General features: G+C 39.0%; 1 protein-coding gene across 15 annotated transcripts in view; it reads right to left on the bottom strand.

The window, feature by feature from the left end:
- EndoA (SH3 domain containing GRB2 like, endophilin-A) overlaps positions 1 to 18,591 on the bottom strand; it is a 172,003-nt gene that overhangs the window by 110,940 nt on the left and 42,472 nt on the right. The window contains exon 1 of one of the 15 annotated variants that reach the window (XM_083118439.1): positions 859 to 1,076. The exons of 13 other annotated variants lie outside the window; for them this stretch is intronic. The gene's annotated coding sequence lies outside the window, so the exon portion shown is untranslated. Of the gene's footprint in view, positions 1 to 858; positions 1,077 to 18,591 lie in introns of those variants that run through there. One more of the 15 variants, XM_083118440.1, reaches the window with a different exon arrangement.

Raw genomic sequence — 18,591 nt, 5'->3', positions numbered from 1 at the left:
GAGGATGATGAACCTGAAACTAAGTAATGGCCTTCAATAAACGCATTCATTTATTCCAGTTTACAGTAAATTCTGTAGTTACGCGTATTATTAACATTTTCCATTTGTTTCAACTTTGATCCTGAATGGTTCATAACTTATAATTATCCAGTGGTCCTCCATAAACAGTTCCATTTAGAGCATATTGTTCAATGCTACGGGCTTGAATCATACGCAGGGGGGTGTGTGGAAGAAATAGAAGAAAATTAGTTCTCTTTGATATTGTTTAAAGTTGATAGTATCTATGAAAATTCAGTGTTTATATTTTTTCTAGCATAGTTTATCATTCTAACCACCACATTAGAAGAGTTACTGACAGTTCGGGTTCGAGTACTGGAATGAGCTTAAGTGTTTCCTTCATCAATTTAATCTAATCGACTTCCATCTTCATTAGCATGAAGTTTGACAAATACACGGCAGATGACTGATTATGGTAATCATAGACAATATTTACGGAGTGGTAAGTACACTCTCAAAGTTGCTGGGAAATAAAATTAACGGCAACGGGAAATGATGTGTGCATCTCAAGATTTAAACAAAAAATATATTTTCTGGAAACACACTCGTATTCAAGAATTGGAAATCAATAAGACTGCTAAAATTTCATCCCTCAGGTGAGGATAGTGTACATACGCCATCTTCATATTTAGAACTTCTTCAAAATGCATGTTTAGAGCGAAGAAACCGTGCACCGTGTTCGTCGCTGACGGTGATGTACAAATACATTCACGGTTCCTGCAATAATTACGTCACTCAAATACGACTTATCTAAACGGCACAAGCAGCAGAAACAAAACAAGACACTCTGTTGCGTCATACCTACTGCGGATGCTTCAGATCACTGTCGAAGCGAGAGCAAAATCACTTCTCTGACAACAAGTTCCGAAACGTCTTGAGAGCCGCTTGCGTACACCCACGTTCATCTGAAAGGAACACACACTGCACACTTATACCTCCAAGCAGGCGCAATCCGCTTTTTTCCCCTTCACATCAGAACGAAGACGACACCACTTCACGCAACGACATCCGCACTGCACTACCAGGTTCCCTAGTTTCCCGCTAGATGTCCTCCCGATCACGCGCGCCAAGCGATTTTCATCTGGATGGGTCGGGAAAAAACGCTGCTGGAACAACGCGGGCTTTCTTTCGATCTTCACAAGCAGTGTTGCCACAGGAATGGGAAATATCCCTAGGTGCAGGGAAATTCACCGAACGTAAAGGAAAAGTAAAATTTTACAAGTAACAAATTTGTGCGATTGGACTCGTATATTGTGCTCAAGCTTCTTGACCAGGGAAAAAGATGTTTCTTCAGTGGTAAAAATTATTTCCAACCAAGAATAAAATGAACCATAATTACAATTTTCAATCTGGCTTGGAACCAACCGTGACTATAATCGTCTCAACCTAACTTCTTAAATTATCATGATAACACAATTTAAAAAAAAGAATGAATGAGTTAAATTTTTGAGTGATTCGGCACATATGGCAATTTTGCACGCTTTAAAATATAGGTAGAAAATCCCCTTATCTAAATTCCTACCTGAAAGTTTAAAAAAGAGGTGTAATACGCCCACCCCCTTTTGAGAAAGGTTAAAAGTGAAAGGTTGTACAGTACATACACAATACATTAGAAAGATAAGGAGATATTTAAAAACATTACCTAAAACACAGTCAACATCTCCCAACATGGATGACGAGGAGTCGAGAGGATGAACAGTTTGTCTGAGGACATTAAAATCGGGACATCCTTATCGAATGTGCCGAGTGCCGAAGACTTACAACAACGCTACATACACGGCCCAGCGGAGGGTCCAGACCTTGCAGCAAATTACTATGTGTGAGACGACTGTGTCCAATGCGAAGCAGAGTTAAAATGACCTCTTCTCGACTGGAGGGACGGTATGAGGAACGTCATGCACCAATTGTGAGCATCATAGTGTTAAGCTAGTGTAAAAAGTTATCATGATTTTTTTTCACAATATGTACGATACCGTGTTTATATTTTTGCTTTCATCTTTTCATTCTTTCGGAAATTTCAATTCTGCTTTTGTTCGGTATTTTTCATACTATTGTAAATGGTCGAAGAAAAAACCGGAGGGAAGAGGGAAATTTATAATGTGAAAAGGGGAAATTCTGCATCTAAAAAGGAGGAATTGCGCTTTCATAATGTGGCAAAGCTGCTCTTAGACGGCTCCGGGGGAGGTAGAAAGAGGGGCGAAGGGAGGATGCACACTCCACGGGGGGGGAAAACCAAATGAACACAACAGGCGCTATCTTCATTGACAACGTCGGTTTTCATGATAAACGCTGCACGAGCGGAATCCTTTGGGAATAAACTGGATGGGGAGGGGAGAGGGGACATTCATTCATTCATTCATACCCAATCTGATCGATCTTCGGAAGAATAACATTGATAAGTCACGCTTTCTTTCCATTTTAGTTATTGCACGTCTATTTTTCAGTCTCCCTTGCTTGCGGATATTGTCACACGACACGAAGTTTGAAGACCACTATATGCCCAGATGGGTCAATGGTGACAGGACTTGCGGTTCAAATCGATCAAACGTCCCGGAAATGGAATTGGCCTAGGGCAGGCAAACATATAGAATATCTTTCTATTTTTAAACGGAAGTAAAGCTCTGTATTAATGAAAAGAGGAAATGAAACTAAAATGATGAAAATAAACCTCAACCTTTAACCTCATTACTAGCATTATTATCATATTCACTATTACTACAATGGGCGAAATTGTTCCAAATTTGTTATTGTCAAAAAGGCAAAAATTATTATTTACTTCATTTTTTGCTAAAAAGGAAGAATATTGTTAAGGAGAGGGGTCTCTTCACTTAAAAATGGTGTTAATTCGCCTAAATTGTACAAAAAGAACCTCACTTCTGCTTCCCACAGTAGTGTGAATTTATTTTTACAACGGCTGTTATCTTTGAAAATCCTGAATTAACAAAGGTCAATTGGAACTAATGATGGGTCTATTTATTTTAAGCACAAATAAGGAGTTTAGGTGAATGTCCATTTGTATTTTCTTATTTAAGAGCCGCGGTGATCCAGTCGGTAGGGTGCCTGACTGCTACCCGGGAGACATGAGTTCGTCACGGTATGGATGAAATAAGGTCGTGATTTTGAAGCAATGTTCCAGCATGGGGCGGGTATCCAGCCTTTAAAAAATTGGTACTTGTGTGCAACTCTGGAAGTAAAGGCGGTCGAAGCGTGGTGCCGGACACATCACCTTCAGAAATGGCTGAGATGTGTGGAGCCTCGTTCCACATCCTCCTATTTTACTTCAGACATGTTGCAATGTGCACGGGGTACCCTTATCTTTTTATTTTCCTTATTTAGCATTGCTTTTTCCCTATGTGGCCGTACAGGCTAGCTCTTTCCCCCCTGGGCCGCTTGGTTGAAGCCGAACAATAGGCGGTTGGGGACCAAGCCGTCCAGGGTTCGATGCCCGGCTGTACCTGCACGGTGCACATAAACAAATAGAAAAATACTATTGAGATGGGGAAAAGGATGGGTTGCATATGAAATTATACCGATTTGATTGATGGACTGTGATATGTGAATATGTATTATGTTGAGAATCTCTACATGATATGAGAACTGCAAGTCCACACCTTAATTCCAATTCCGGTCCCACTTACTCCGATGTCCTGGCGCTGTGTATTGATGTCTCCATTGTCTGTCGTTAGGGAACCTGGTTGTCCCAACTGTTCGTGGTGTCAATCACACTGCACTCCGGTGACGATTCCTACATATATATCAGGCCGCGGAAGCACACGTCACAGTTCACATCCGTCTTCTGTACACTGACCAGTTAGTACATATATATATACTTTTATATGTAGAGAGATATAGTTTATCTTGTGAAGAAAACTATCCCGTTCATCGTAAAAATGTGTTAAATGCTATGCTCTCAGCATTGACGGACACTGACTTCTAGACACAGCATGTTCAGTATAACCATTTTTACACGGACTTTCAGCGCAACCTCTCGACAAAGACTTGTTAAGGCAAATCCTTAACCCTTCTATCGCAGCTTCTCGGCAACAGATTCTCCGGCACAAGTTCTAGACACACACTTGTCACCTGAATTCTCAACACCGATTCTTCACTTGCATTCTCAACACCGATGTCCTCTGTCTAGCTTATAGACGCACACTTAACCGCCAAAATTCACCGTTGGGTTAGGGTTTTTTGTCCATGTCCACTTTCTATTGGCTGGCGTGGAGGAGGGGGTTGGTTGCAGGGAAGAATGGAAATATTTCACGTTGGGGAGACAAAGGGGCTTCTGGGAGAGAAAGCGTAAATATAGCCGTCGCCTTTTGTGGGCAAGGCAAATGACCTTTGCTTGGCTTCTCTGAAACTGACGGGGATTTCGAGACGTGCTGAATGTTCGATAATAATAATAAAGGTAGAAGAAAAATTATATATGTAGATATTGATAATAGTGTGCACGTATGGAAATACGGGTACACCTACTTAGGCTAATCGTGACGATGAGGATGAATGGTGATTATGACAGGAATACCCACGCCAGGACCTGAACCTGAGACCATCGGTGGCGATATTGTGAAGCACATGGCCAGTGAAACTCTGGTCACTCAAAGAAATACTACTACTTCTCTGCACTGTGCCTTTAAAGTTCAGACGTTCTCTATTCATTTATTTATTTAGAGAAAATTCCAGATACAGCACAGGTGGCCATTTTACACTGAAATTGTCAACAATGAAAACGCAATAATAATAATAAGCAAAAAGATATTAAAAAATAATAATTAAAAGTAACAAAATAACACAAAGAGAATAGGAAATTGACAAAAAAAATCAGCAAAAGATGGCACTATTTGGGCTGCTTGGGAGTAGTTAGTACAAAGCTCCAACGCCATTTGCTTCTATCACCATTCCTTTAGTTGATTCAGTTGACACCCCTTATATTGATTGTAATGCCCTCGAGCATTACACTCCATTTATTTCTATTTTGAGTTAATCGAACATTTATTACTTCTTTAGATATTTATTGTCTCACAGGTCGATCATGAAACTAATTTGGCCCCTAGTTTCAAATTGCGTCATAATCTACTACCGGTGGCGTCAATTTTCTCACTCGCTGGACCACGAGGATGGATCTCTCTGTATATGCCTGCCTGACTACCGTACTAGAAAAGAGAGAGAGAGAGAGTTGCAACAACATGGTAAGGTCAAACAGAAAACACTGTGAACAGCTTTGAGTTTCACGGTTTCTGTCTAGGAGAGAACTGCAGTAAATTTTAATGGAAACTTTCGTGTTTCATGTTAAAGTTACACGCTAATTGTGTTTGTAAATTTGTTTGCTGATTATGATTGAAGTGAATGCAGCAAGAATGTTCTTTTTCGTCAGTTCCAGATTTAACTGAGTAAACGAAGTTAAAGTTTAATTGTAATTACCTGTTATTTCTACTCCCTGAGAAAGAGCTATATTGAGTTATTTTGCTTACTGCGACAGAAGCAAGTGTATCTTCTAGTGGAGTGATGGTACGCAATAATATGTACGCTTAGGCCAACCACGATGAGGAGCTGAGAACACGTGGGGTGGAAGGAAACAGAATTTTCTGTGGCCTTCATTGAAGTGATATCCCGGTATTCGCAAAAGAGCGACTGAGGGGGAAGCACAGAAAAATCGCACTGAAACATCTGGCAAAGCAATTCTGGATTGACGTTTAATAATTCATTCATATCATCCGTAACCTGTTTTATTGCAAATTTCAAACGAGGGCGTGTACTGAACTTGTGTCTTCTAAACAAAGTCCTTTCACATATGCAACCTGGGTATACAGTAAAGTTACGCGTGTTGCATAGTGTTCAGGATGCTCACTTAACGTATCTACAATTCCAAGTGCATATTGAAGTTTAGGTTTGGTTTGAGTTGCTGTTTTCAGTCCACTTTATGCACAGTAAGGTTAATCGGGACTGGACCTACAGTTTACAGTGGGATCCGAACCACTTGTGCCTCCACCGGGTATCGAACCCGGGACCCTTCATTACAAGGCAATGACGCTACCACTGCGCCATGGGGAGGCCCCTTGAAGTTTAGGGTATGATCACATTGGATCCGATTTTAGCCGAACTTTTACACTGGCGACAGGGCCGAAAACGGAAAAATAAACTCCGCCATGTAATTAAGTGTAACCGGTCACACTGGCGCTATTTTGACATGCAGGGTCGTGTTTTAGCGACTAACGAATGAATGAAATCATTTTGTTTTTCCAGTGGAATTCTTCAGAAGTGTAGTGCCCTGCGCTCTTAATACTAGACTTCTTGGCGTTGCTTGGGTAACAACAGTGGACAATGAAAAGTTTATTGACTTGGTTTATTACCTTGTGAGACACATTAATCAAGAACTATCATAATCGGGAGGCAGGAATTGTAGCTCAAAATTAATTTCTCATGATTAAAAATACGCACAAATAAAAAAATATATTCCGAAACCTCTTTAACCCACTCCGTCTACCCTCTCCAATACAATATTTTCAATAAAGGATATGTCAGTAACATATCCATACATTCTACACAACTTCTAACAGCACACTGATGCAAGAATGTCCGTCGACCGAACACGGCAGAATAAAAGTTCGGCCGAAACCGGGTCATTCTTTGTTCGATCGTTCTCTTGTCCAATGCGTGCACAACGTACGATGTACGTAATAGTACAATGTAATATAATCACTTCCATGGTATTTTGCGTTTTATCAAGTAACAGTGTATAAAGCTAAAAATTATAGCTTGACAGCATTAAAAACACATTTCAATCTAATCCCAAGTGATATATATATATATATATACACACAACTGCGACGTTTCAGCTAATATTCACCATAACTTTCTAGACCGTTAGAAGTTACGGAGAAATTTACAGTATTATAATTTAACAGTCTGCTAGGGAGGCACTACATTTGGAACCAGCTTTTCCCTAGTTTATCTAGAAAGCTACTCGATTCTGCCTACCGACTTATTTCGTGTTCGTCAGAAGTGTACAGGCTGATTCATAATTGCCTACGGGGTTTCGAACTTTTACGCGTATAATACAAGAACTATAACACGTGCAGCAAAAAGGTGCATATCAGTACATAAAGGATCTCTCAAAGTTCGGTACGTACCTTCTATGTGTGCACCCCTGGTGACGCGGCAGACATCAATCCTGAAACCAAGTTCCTGCCACGCACGTCCCAACATGTCGTGTTGCATCGCACAGGCAGCCAGTCGCATTGAACTTATACCACGCGCGAAATTTCTTGTCTGTAGGTGCTTCTGTTCGATATTTCGTACAAAATCTCCGTTGTACGGTCACAACCGACTCACATTTAGCAAATCCTATGGCGCAGAAAGCTTTGTTTTCACCACTGCACGTCATGTTTGCGTTAACTGCGTTATACTGTCACCAGTGGCTAAATCTACGTATAATTACGTGATGGGGCCTATTACGAGTGCAAACTTGGAGAGATTCTTTATGTACTCATATGCACATTTTTGCTTTATGTGTTATAGTTCTTGTACTATAAAGGAAGGGAATTATGAATTACCCTGTATTTATAATACCTTTCACTGATGGCCTGCTCACTACACTGTGCCCCTTGAATTAAATGCCATGAATTAGTTTCTAGACAAAGAAATTAACTTCCTTATGAAAGGATAAAGGTTTTGCACTCATCCGGTTAAAAAATATTTAAGGGCATAAGAACGGAAAAAAAATACAGCTAGCACTATTTGTAACAACATAAAATTGGCACCCAAGGCAGTCCATCCCCGTAATAATACAGAAAGCGTGGGCCACTGAGTGGGCGTATTGGGACGTGGGCGTTATATGCGAGTGGGCTCATTGGGAACGCCGCGTAGGGCTCTTTTTTTCCTCGAAGGGAGCAGTGAATACTATTGACTCAGTTTTTCCAGAGGGAGGGGGAGGCAGTAGATAAAAGCCACACGGAAGACCTGCTGTCAAGTGACGTAATCACCTAAGAGAACTCTGCCTTGGAACTCCTATCTATCGATTCTCTAGTTCTTAATCTCAGATGTTCGTCCCTTTCAGTCACACCTTCAGCAGTGTTGATCAGTGTCTTTCGTATTGTTCTGCAAATCCAGGTTGAAGCTGTGTTTACGGCGTGTAATCAATCTACACACACACACACACACACACACACACACACACACACACACACACACACACACACACACACACACACACACACACACACACACACACACATATATATATATATATATATATATATATATGTATATATAAACTTTCAAAATTCTAAAATTTCGCAATTTTTATCGCTTTCACCGCAATGAATTTTTAATATCAAATTGAAGGTAATTACACATTAATTCCATGAGAGATTCTAACGCATGCAGCACAAATAAACTAATTTCTAAACGGACCAGGTATGCGAAAAGTGAATACTCAGTGCTCGAAGTGAGGGGGGATGTGAGGGAATGGTATCTCCACAGCTATCACAATGCTATCTCCCCAGCTGTCTCATTGTCACCATGTTAAATCATAGCAGCAGCACCCCCTCCCCACCCCCCAGGTAACAAATTCCATGTCAAGCGCTGGAAATACTCCTGAAAGATATTTCTAGCATACTCAGGATTTTCTTTGTGCAATAAGTATCACAACGTTTCTAGTATCCTACAGGTCTATTCAAAAATAATGTTTTCTGACCTACATTTTCGCATAAGACCGAGGGACGATTCTTTGGCTTTTTTTGCTTCCATAAATACCCGAGTGTAAATGACTATGTAAGGCCATAAAGTCCAGTGAATACAGAACTGCACCGGAGAGAATTGAGCACAGCAACAAATATCGTTAACAAGTATATCACGTTTTCAAATGCACATAATTCTCTTGTCTATAAAGAATTCCACATTCAAACTAGGTACCAGGAAAACGCATTACGAGAATTTTTCCCGAGGGGAATACAAAATCAAATTTTCCGAAAGAACATCTTGAGTTTGTGAGGAGGAAAAGAAAAAGTCTGTCGCTCGCAGACAGAAACTTTCCTCTCCTTTCGGTGAGATCGAGAAGCCATGGTCTCTTGAGAAGGGGCTGCAGGGGGAGGGTAAAGCCTGAAGGGCCCTTGTGGCTGCGTCGCGGTATCGATTGGTTCAATAATAGGATTTCCCGTTTAAAAGATGCACTTTGCCTATCCGCTCTACCTTATTTGCAAACATATTGCATTTGTTTCTCTTGATCCTAGGCAGCTCTTCACGGTCTTGGCAACGTCACAATCACTGTGATTTGGTAAACGTTGTTTGCCTCGTTCACCCGAATTACTCGTGCCAGTGTCCCATATCTGTCAAAGTTAACTTTGCCACACACTATATATAGGGTGATCACTAGTTTCTTTCTGGAAAATCAAACAATGCTAATTATTTCCTACTGCGCCACATGGTCAGTAAGTGCAGCGTTGTATTTGTCAAAACCTTATTTTGAAGTAAGTTTTATGCACAAATAGGCCAACAGGGACAACATCTAAAGTTTAATCTGGGTTCGGAATGAAATGTACGCCTACCGGGCATCGGACCTAAGATAGTTTTGAGTCCACTTTATGCTCTCATAGGCTAACCGAAGATTGGATCTACAGTTTAAGTGGAACCCGAAACACTGAGTAATACGCATCGACAGGGAATGAAACCTGGGACGCTTTGACTAGAAGGCGACAGTGTTAGAAACTACGCTATTGTGGAGGCCATATTGATTTGCACTTTGTATCTTGATGTCGCTTTTAAATCTCTTTACGATAACCATGTAAAGCAGACTCAAATGAAAATTGTGACAGAGAGTTTGTGTCAGCGTATCCTTAAACTTTACTGTATTTTGATATTCTGGAGCAACAATCGCAATCTCAACGGGACTCGAAGCCAGAGCCTTCGCACGTAAGATGCCGAGTCGTGCTCTGAACGTGCTCACATACAGCAATGGCCGTTAGACTGTGAATTAATGTAAAATTCTAATTCAAACGTACAATTCAATCTCCTACACGTCAGCGACAAAACATGTAAATTAGTGATTGAATGATTAGCATATTCCCCGCAACATTCCAAACGGGGAAAATTAGGTTCGATTTGAGGATCGACCCTACCATGCAATCCACATACTGTATTAACACACTTTAATCTGCTGACGAGATGTAAATTACACGAGGAAATATGGGATGGATATGTGGGAAGTGGGATTAAAGGAACCATATGTTAAAATTCACGGAAGAAACAGTCATATCATTGAATTACTGTTTCCAATTTGATTGTTTTTGTGGCTATATCTGGTCCTTTTGCAATCATGTTTGGTTCCTAAAATCAATTAATGCTACAAGGAGCTTGCTTCCTACACACAGAAGTAAACACTTGCCTCAGTTTTAACCCTTTGCCCTCTTTATCGCTTTAGCAATAATTTTGCAACATACTTTTACATTGCCAATGCATGAGGCGGTACGGAAACGATGCGAGTTTTGAGACCGAGATCCAATGGTCGAGTGTCGCGTCTCAAAATTTGTTTCGGTCCAGTTTATATTCAGAGCGTCTAATCAGGACTGGACCTACAGTTTTAAGTGAGATCCGAACCAAATGTGCTTCCATCGTGAATGGAACCCGGGAATCCTTGATTACAAGGCGTAATGCAGGCAAAATATTCTTGTTAGAGACTTGTAGTAATGTAAAGTACATGAAAAATGCAGCTTAAATCAAAATTGCTTTGCTAAAATACTTATTTCCACATGTCTCCTTATGTATAATGTGCAAAAACGAATATTTTCAGTTTATTTTAATAACTTTTTAAGAGTATATTTTTGATATCTATTCTTTCAAGATTGGTTTTCTCATTCGCTAAAGGAAGTTAAGTCTGATAGTATACTTCCGGACATACACCTTCGTACTTCTTCCCTCCCGTTATATTCAGGTGCAAATTATGTTCCAAAGTGTCAAGGCTTCAACTTTATATTTATGTGCAACACTAATAATAATAAACACTTTTGGGGCACATGTGCGTACTTTCAGCGCATAGCCTATACATTGTACTTTATTTTTTTCTTGTTTGTAATATTTAATTTTATTTGTTCGTAGTTTTGGGTGTTAAAGAATAGACCAGAAACAACTGAACTTCGCCCGGAAATCGTTTCAATTTAACTCAACAACGTTAAATGGCGTAAAAAGAAGCAAAGGTAAGTTTTGTAGATATCTCTAGACGATTCAAAAGCATCTCATAAGCCACTTCTCAAGCTGACACCTCGCCGGCCCCCGTGGCGGAGTGGTTACCACATGAATCCTAGCTACGAATCCTATCCTGGGCATGGAGGTTTGTGAGTGTCCATTCATCAATTTCATATCATCACTCATCCCCATTTTCGCAAATTAGCCAAAAGTGGCACAAGAAGCGAAGTAAAATAAAGCAAATCAATCAATCAAGCTTACAACTTCAACTGTAAACAATGCCAGAAGATCCCAATGTTAGATGTCATGCCTATAGCACATCCAATGGAGTCTCATTGTTGCCGGATATGCAACCAGAAACAATGTCTTAATTTTATTCTCATTCTGCAGTACTGCCGTTATACTTCATGCACGTGTGAAGAAACAGAGAAAGGCGACAGGAGAAGAAAACAGGACGAAAAGGTGTATATAAGAGAAAGAAAAAAGTTTGATCACAGTTTTTGTTTTAAGACTACTTGATGTACAGATGGTCTATCATCATCTTGATTGGAGGCATCGTTATCGCTATGCCATTCCGGAGGTCAGAGAGAGAAAAAATAAGAGGGAGAGAAGATATAGAAAAAAGCGAGAAAAGAGCAAGGACAGAAACAGAAGAGAGAGAAAGGAGATGTGAGAGAGAAAATAGAGGGAGAGAAGAGAAGCGAAACAAATAAAGAAACGACAGAAAATAATGAGAACGAAAAGGAGAATAGAAAGTGAGATAAATGAGAGAGAGAGAGAGAGAGAGAGAGAGCGTGAGTGACTGGGAAACGTTCATTTTTCCGCTCAATTAGAATCTCAATTATCAGCGTATTGATACGATAACAAACAATGGTATCTCTCCAAATTGAAACTTGTTAATCAGAAAATCCTACTCGTATTTGTTTTGTCATCAATAGATGAAACTGTGCTGCCACCTATCTGGCTGCAACGTTATTGATTCCTACACACTGAAACCAGGCTCGGTGCGGCAAGAGGATGGCTCGGAAAAATAACACCAAAAATACAACAGGCAAATTAAATAAATGGTTTCACGTCACTCGACTACGACGGATAAAATTAGCTTTAAAGCGAAAAAGGAGCTCTCGCGTAGCCCAATGTTTACCGCTAAGGTCTCTCCTTTGAACGGTCCAGGTTTGATATACATTTTATGTAAAATCTAAAATCAAGAAGCTGAAGAAAGGCGATGCAAGGTGGCTACTCTAGGACCATCACTAAATTCAAGTACAATTCCCTGTTTTCAAGGCGAACTTTCCAAAAATCCAAGCAGATGTTTTCACTATTTCAAAATTATGTATTACCGTCTCAACATCCACACACAAATATCTTAATAATATAAAGGGTTTACGAGATTCAAACATCCAAAAATTATAATTCAATTAAACGGTATACGTAATAAAATTAAAATATTTAATTTAAGGTGCTGAGTTTCTATTTACAATCAGAGGCGCAACCACGAATCTTTGTCTGGGCGGGCGGGGAGAAAGTGCCAGGATACACATACTAATACTAATAATAGTGTTAATAATTATGTTATTATTATAACATTTTGATTTGTTTTATTTTACTTCGCTTCTTGTGCCACGTTTGGCTAATTTGCGAAGATGGGGATGAGTGATATGATGAAATTGACGAATGGACAGTCACAAACATCCATGCCCAAGCCGGGATTCGAACCCTCTGGGACCAACATTGTTGTTGTTATTATTATTAGTAGTAGTAGTATCAAACACGTTATTATCCTCGTAAATTATGCAAAAAGGGGGTTGAAGTTGGTGCTAAAGCATTTGTGTTCGAACAAACGATTTGAATTATTTTTTCAACACGTTCAATTTCACATCAATAATGGAAAAGAAGCACACAAACTAAGAAAATGCTTGATATATGTATTCCAAATATAATATTTTTTTAAGTTAACATGTATCACTTTCATACACGATATGTTTCACACATATGCAACATGGAGCGACGTGGACACTAAATTGTGTGCATATTCAAAGTTTCTTTAATACATATTATATACAACATATATTACTTAAATACATTACACAACCAATTCATCCATCGCACAATAAACCAACAGCAAAAATTACATAACTTGTCTATGAAATGTGCAAGCTCCCTTTCCTCAAAACAATTGTTCGTGCATTTAAAACAAAATCAATTAAGACAAGTGTTATTTCTCTGCTTGATAATTTACAATACAATGCATTACGGAGAATAATTAAATATTGCGAGCGAAGCGAGAAAGAAAATTTTTGGATCTAATTTTTTGCAGGCTGAAATCAATATTGATTTAATAGGGTGCAAATAATTTCACGGGACGCCAATGCATTCTCTCTTTAAAACTTTTGTGCCTCCCCGATGGTGTAGTGGTAACATCGTCGCTTTGTGATCAAGGGGTTACAGGTTCGATATCCGGTGGAGGCACATGGCACAGTGGTTCGGAACCCACTTTAAACTGTAGGTCCAGTCCCGATTAGCCTTTCTGTGCGTAAAGTGCACTTAAATCCACAAATCAATGAATCAATTTTACAACTTTTTTTCATTTAGATAGTTCGGCGCCCAGGGCCGAATACCGCCGCCCCTAGCTATGGTTATAAACTTGATAAGACTAAGAAAAGCAGGAAATGCGAGCGAATCGAGGAAGAAAATTTTACAAAAATGATTTTTACTTGCATAAAATGTGAATAGGATTTGGATTAATAAAAGTTGTAATTTTTCATGTCTACGGAGAAATTTCAAGTAGAATTCACGCATAATTCCCGGAACTAATACTTCACATATAATTACCTAAATTCCCGGTGAGTAGCCACCCTGAGATGGGGGTGGGGTGGAATTTGTTTTCATTCACAGATCCTGTAAAATACAAGGAACATTTAAGTTGGGTGTAATCACTTACGCACAGGGTCATCACCCACCCAAATTTCCCCCTTCATTGAATGTGACAGTTCTATGCAACCACCAAATAGATTTATTTTAATGTAATATTCTACAATGATTAGGTTGGACAACCGCTGTCAGATGCACTATATACAAGTAATTTAAGCTACAATTACTAGGCTGGTGAACCACTGTCAAATTCACACATTGCATTTATTCCTTATTTGTGGCACGAAACAGAAATTCCATCAATTTGAGAGAATGATATGTAGAATATATGTCCTTTGTAAACACTGAAGTGTCTCTTCACGAACTACTACCCTTACATTTCTTCTGCACTCCCTTCCCAATTGAGATTACTTTCGTCTTAGATTCGGCCCGTGTTTCTTTCCCACGAGAATTACCTTGTGAATACATGGATGTTGGGAGTAAAAACTCATCACTGTACGACTTATGGAAAGATTCAACCCCATTCCTAGCTTCGTCACATCGTCCCACATGGAATGAGGAAATCTTTCTTTAGATAAATTTCCTAGCAGAAGAACCAATCAGATCAGAAAAATGAAAGTTAAAAATGTCACAACCTGGTGTGCGGAACCGTCACATTCAATCAAGGTGAGGGAAGTCCTGTGCAGAATTGATTATACCCATGTTATATATACAAACATACATGATGGTTAAATGTCTTCTTTGATATATCTTGACAAGTTAAATTGGAGAATCTGAAATGCCAAGTGTGCAATGAGGTTTAATACAACGGCGACAAGTAAGTTTTAATTCAAAACTTCGGAACTAAGAAATATAACATCCTCAAACAACTTGCAACAAAATCAGAAAAATACGTTATTTTTTTTTTATCATACCCATATTTTCGATCTGATTGATATTTACCATGTTATGGGACAAAACAACACTATTTCGAAAGCAAGAAAAATAATATTTGAAAGGTTTTCTTTCTATATTCAAGATATAAAAAATACTTAGTCTGATGACTATCCTTGGAGCTTTCTCTTTTGTATGACACCAGTTTTGCAAATCTGTGTGGAACAGTAATGTTTGTATGATGAGAAATAATAAGTTAAGTGTACTTGGCCTGCCGCTATTTTGAATCCAATCTGTCGGTCACCTTTCCAGATTGCAAAGTTGGCAACATCACTTTTTCTTAACGCTCCATGATGAGCTCTTTCAGAAAAATATTGTTGCCGCTTGTGGCGGTGACGTTCATACAACGTTGATTTTTAGGTACTACTATATGTGATTACCATGGCTGAAAACAAAATTAAATTTTAAAAAATGCTTCTTTTTAAGAGAAATCATATTTTGAATGTTTGACCCACAAATATGCAAGTCCATTACTGAATAAAATGGCGCAAATGCCGCAATTTATGCAAAACGGAAGATATGTAATGTACCTTAAAATATCGTTCGTAACCTTGTAATTCGCCGACATTTGTCATTTTTACTTGTCTATATACAAACAAAAAAATGTTATTACATAAAAATCTGGACTCTAATCATGCAACACACAAATACAGCAAAAACACACTATACGGCAACTTGAACTTTTTAAGTTCAGGGGAATCCTTGAAATCATGGAAACGTACAATAACAATTGGATTTCCTTGTAACACATTTCCTCATTCCTGAAATTCCCAGTCTCTTCCAGGTTTTACCCGCGCTGACACCCTCCTGGCACATTTTCGCACCAAAATATCCCTGGGTTTACAGAGCGAGGGTCGACAACCCGCCACGCGCGATCGGCTGGTCGATCGCAGGCGGTGATTTCGTTGGTCCCTTGAATAGCAACCGGGGAGCACGTGAAATATTTAAGCTGTGGGAATTTCGAGATACCCATTGTCCTCCTACCGGCATTGAGGAGGGCGATATACCCAAGATTACAGGTACTTTGCTCCAAATCCACTGCTGGCTGAGGCATCAACGCTTCCAATGCAATCTACGAAAGGCTAACGATAAGAGGAGCCGAAAAGGGTTTGGTGATCTCGAATTTCTAAAGTAAATAAATACACCCTTTGAAAGTAACGAGTTCCCAATTTCGTTTTTCTTTCGAGTAGAGGTAACTGACGAGTTACTCCTTTTTATTAGAATGAAGAACTGTAACTGACTGTTACTTTTTCAACTAAGGAGTTACGAAATTAAATTTCTTTCTTGAATTTTATCAGTAATAGGGATTTACACTGATTAATATTTCTAATTCGTTATATGATAACATATGACGATAAATATAATTAATTTCAATTTTAGAAATCCTGCATGAAAAATGTTACTAGTTATATCTTACATACAAGGTAATTTAGTCACGCGAATTTTATTTCAAAGTGAGTAACTGCAACCAAGGTACTTTTTGATAGAAGTAACTGTACTGTAACTCGGTTACTTTTGAAAGTGTTTTCCAATACGAAGTCGTTTTTTAGTTATAAATTCTGTAACTTCTTGAAGGTAACCGCAAAATTACACTACTGATGGCGCTAAGTTCACGTTTCCTTTCTTTCCTTCTCTTTTTTAGCTTGTGATGTAATAATCTTGTGACTTTTAGCTTTAGTCAACTGATCTTGTTGTAATTATCTGTCAGATATGTATAGGCGTGGTTGTGAGACGAGTTGCTATGGAATATGAGTTGCTGTGGTATGAAAACAGAAGAACAGAACTGTGACTGTTGTGCACTCGCCTGCACTCGCCTCAGTTAGTACTCCGGCAGTTTGTTTCTTTATACAGCATATTTGCAGAAGATACAATTCAATCTACAGGTGTATCAATATACGCTGTATAAAACACAACTTATTAATAACTTCGTTGATCCTGTACGATAATGCGCGAGCCCATAAGTTCAAGCCACCCTCCCTACACCCTGGACTTTCCGTCTTGTGATTTTCATATTTTCGTTCGGTTGAAGACGCAGCTGGAGGATAGCGAAAAGGATAAGGATATAAAATATTTTACTATCTATACTAATGCAGATCTAGACTAGCACTTGGCGTTGAACACTGGTAAGCTGGCGGAGGTCGCACGAATTCTGAACCAGCCCCAAGAGACGTCTATAAAGATGGAACCACCAAGCTCCTTAGTCAATGATAAGGGCTTCGACGCTGTTGGTTACTGTATTTATGTGAAGGAAAGATTTCGAATACGATCTTACTTCGGCTTCATTTGGCCTATTCGTATCAATTCTGTAAGAATCCATGTTTAATATTTCATGGGCCGTTTACTTATCTCTCGCGGGTTCGAATCCTCAGCATGTGAGGGAACGTCATTGTGTTTGCTGTTTCATCCTCATCGTCGGACAGACGTTGAAAAACGATGCAGATTAGTGGAAAGATATAAGAACGTGCGACGAGCTGATGATACGGATAGTACAAAATTCTTCCCTGGAATTTAACCCGGAACCTGATATCTTCGCAGGTTGATCGTGGGAGCACGTCTGGAGAATTGCCTACAATGAAGCTGTTCATTGCCAAACTTTTCCGTAGGAGGTGCCCTAGAAGTTTGTTCATCATTTGGTTGCCTCGTGCTTTACAATGGATGGCCATATTGTATATTATAAACCCGTTATTGTCACAAAAATGAGCACATTTTCACCTAAACATAAAATCAAGATGCGTTTATGTTTGCCTGAATGTAGCGAGTCATAAGTTTGCAAAAATGCCATTCTCATCATAATAATAAAATAACAATTTTTATTATTATTATATCCTTGGGAAGACTCCATACACAATATGAGTGGATATACGACACAACTATTTCCTATATTTTATCACATTTAATACCGCATATTCTATTTTTTAACCATTACACACCTCGTTCAAGAAATTTCTTTCCAAGTTACGAAGAAATTCTAGTCCTGAAGTTTACGATGTGGAATCTCCTACATTCATGGAATTTTAAAACCTCATGGAACAATTTGTTCTTGAATGAACTGGCAAAATATAAAAAACATGAAGTTCTGACCTTCTTCCAGCATTTTACACTCATTTTTGAAGCTCATTTCCCCTTCAATTATTCTACTATAATATTAATTAACTGAACTTTATTTATCGACTATTCAAATAATAAGCTTTCTTGCGCGCCCATGATCCTTATTAAGCTCATAAAAGTCCTAGTGCCACATGATTCTGCACCAACAGCACAGAAATAAGTGTCACTTGGGTCGCCTCCACTTTATGTTCTTTCTTATTTATTAGCAACTGCGGCCGTCGGAATCAAGGGGATGACCCACCTAAATAACGAAAATATATTAGTGTCGCACAAGGATATTATTACACATTATATTCTTCCCATAATACAGTGGTAACGATGCGATAAGCCAGCATATTATATATATACAGGTATTGGACAAAATAAACACGAGTCAGAAGTGGGACATATTTTCAATGTGCCTGGTAATACTGAGCACGGCGGAAATAAACCTTCTCTTGTTTG

The sequence above is a fragment of the Lepisma saccharinum genome, chromosome 3, assembly GCF_977018435.1.
Source record: "Lepisma saccharinum chromosome 3, izLepSacc3.1, whole genome shotgun sequence".
NCBI classification, from domain to species: Eukaryota; Metazoa; Arthropoda; class Insecta; order Zygentoma; family Lepismatidae; genus Lepisma; species Lepisma saccharinum.
Note: the sequence above shows the minus strand (reverse complement) of the source record. Positions and strands in the feature narration are given on the sequence as shown.